Consider the following 2934-nt stretch of genomic DNA (forward strand, 5'->3'; position numbering starts at 1 on the left):
CATGACAAAATAGTAGATTTCCATATATAGACTTACTTCATTTTTTTATTGTGCTTCGCAGATACTGCATTTTTTTACAAATTGAAAGTTTGGGGCAACGCGGCATCAAGCAAGTCTATTGGTACCATTTTTCTGACAGCATGTCGTCATTTGGTGTCTCTGTGTCACATTTTGGTAATTCTGACAATATTTTGAACTTTTCCATTATTATTATAGCTGTTATGGTGATCTGTGATCAATGATCATTAATTAATGTTTCTATTGTAATTATTTGGGGTGCCATGATTGTGCCCATATAAGATGGCAAACTTAATTTATGAATGTTATATGTATTCTGACTACTCCACCAACCAGCTGTTCCCCTGTCTCTTTCCCTCTCCTTTTGCCTCCCTATTTCCTGAGACACGAAAGTATTGAATTAGGCCAATTAATAACCTTACAATATAGCTCTAAGAGTTCAAGTGAAAGGAAGAGCCACACATCTCTCACTTTAAATCAAAAGCTAGAAATAATTAGGCTTAGTGAGGAAGGCACATTAAAAGTTGAGACAGGCCCAAAGCTAGGCCTCTTGTGCCAGTTAGCGAAGTTGTGAATGCAGAGTAAAAGTTCTGGAAGAAAATTAAAAGTGCTACTTCAGTGAATGCATAAATAATAAGAAAATAAAACAGCCTTATTGCTGATACAGAGAAACTTTTCATGGTCTGGACAGAACATCAAACCAGCTGCACATGCATTTTCTTAAACCAAAGCCTAATCTGGAGTAAGACCCTAACTCTCTTCCATTCTATGAAGGCTAAGATGGTGAAAAAGCTGCAGAAGAAAAGTTAGAAGCTAGCAGAAGTTGGTTCATGAGGTTTAAGGAAAGAATCTGTATCACATAAAAGTGCAAGGTGAAGTAGCATGTGTTGATGTAGAAGCTGCATCACATCATCCAGAAGATATAGCCAAGAAAACTGATGAAGGTGGCTACACTAAACGACAGATTTTCAATGGAGACGAGACAGCCTTTTGTTGGAAGAAGATGCCAGCTTAGATTTTCATAGCTAGAGAAAAGTCAATGCCTGGCTTCTAGGCTTCAAAGGACAGGATGACTCTCTTCTTAGGGCCTAATCCAGCTGGTGACCTTAAGTTGAAGCCAATGCTCATTTACCATCTGAAAATCAAAGGGTCCTTAAGAATTATACTAAATCTACCCTACCTGTGCTCTACCAATGGAACGACAAAGCAGACAACAGCACATCTGATTACAGCATGGTTTACTGAATATTTTAAGCCCACTGTTGAGACCTACTGTTCAGAGAAAAAGATTTCCTTCAAAATATTGCTGTTTATTGACAATGCACCTAGTTGCCCAGGAGCTCTGATGAAGATGAATGTTGTGCAAGGAGATGAATGTTGTTTTCATGCCTGCTAACACAACATCCATTCAGCAGCCGTAAATCAAGGATTAATTTTGACTTTCAAGTCTTATTATTTAAGAAATACATTTTGTAAGGTGATGGCTACCTTAGATAGTGATTTCTCTGATGTGTCTGGGCAAAGTAAATTGAAAACCACCTGGAAAGGATTCACCATTCTAGATGCCATTAAGAATATTCACGATTCATGGCAGGAGGTCAAAATATCAACATTAACAGGAGTTTGGAAGAAGTTGATCCCAAACCTCATGGATGACTTGGAGGGGGTCCTTCAGGGGAGGAAATCACTGCAGATGTGACAGAAAGAGCAAGAGAACTAGAATTAGAAGTGGAGCCTGAAGATGTGCCTTAATTGCTGCAATCTTATGATCAAACTTGAACAGATGAGGAATTGCCACTCATGAATGAGCAAAGAAAGTGGTTTCCTTTTTTCTTTTCAAGTATTTAAAAAATTGAAGTAAAATCCAGACATAAAATTAACCATTTTAAGATGATAGTTCAGTGGCATTTAGTACATTCACACTTGTGCAATCATCTCCTCTATCTAGTTCCAAAACATTTTCATTACACCAAAGGGAAACCCCATACCCATTAAGCTGTTACTCACTTCTTATCCTCCCCGATATTATTTGGCTCCGGGTCCCCACCCAAATTTCATGTTGAATTGTCATCCCCCATGTTGGGGGAGGGGCCTGGTGGGAGATGATTGGATCATGGGGGTGGATTTCCCCCTTGCTGTTCTCATAATAGTGAGTTCTCACAAGATCTGATTGTTTAAAAGTATGTAGCACTTTCCCTCTGGCTCTCTCTCTATCCCCTTGTGAGGATGTACTTGCCTTCCCTTCACCTTTCACCATAATCCTAAGTTTCCTGAGGCCTTCCTAGCCATGCTTCCCATATAGCCTATGGAACTGTGAGTCAATTAAACTTCTTTTCTTTACAAATTACACAGTCTCAGGTAGCTTTTTATGGCAACGTGAGAATGGGCTAATACATCCCCTCCCCCAGCCCTTGGCAATCACTGTTCTAAGGAAAGTGGTTTCTTGAGATGAAACCTACTCCAGTGAAGATGCTGTGAACATTGTTGAAATGACAGGCTGGGCATGGTGGCTCACACCTGTAATCCAGCACTTTGGGGGGCCGAGGTGGGTGGATCACTTGAGGTCAGGAGTTGAAGACCAACCTGGCTAGCATGGTGAAACCCTATCTCTACTAAAAATACAAAAATTAGTCAGGCATGGTGGCGCATGCCTGTAATCCCAGCTACTCGGGAGGCTGAGGCAGGAGAATTGCTTGAACTTGGAGGTAGAGGTTGCAGTGAGCCAAGATCAGACCACTGCACTCCAGTCTGGGCAACAGAGTGAGAGTCCATCTCAATAAATAAATAAATAAATAAATAATGAGAAAGGATTTGGAATATTATATAAACTTAGATGATAAAGCAGCAGGGTTTGAGAGTATTGACTCCATTTTTTTTTTTTTTTTTGAGACAGGGTCAGCCGGGCATGGTGGCTCA

The sequence above is a fragment of the Colobus angolensis genome, unplaced genomic scaffold (assembly GCF_000951035.1).
Source record: "Colobus angolensis palliatus isolate OR3802 unplaced genomic scaffold, Cang.pa_1.0 Scaffold186, whole genome shotgun sequence".
NCBI classification, from domain to species: domain Eukaryota; kingdom Metazoa; phylum Chordata; class Mammalia; order Primates; family Cercopithecidae; genus Colobus; species Colobus angolensis.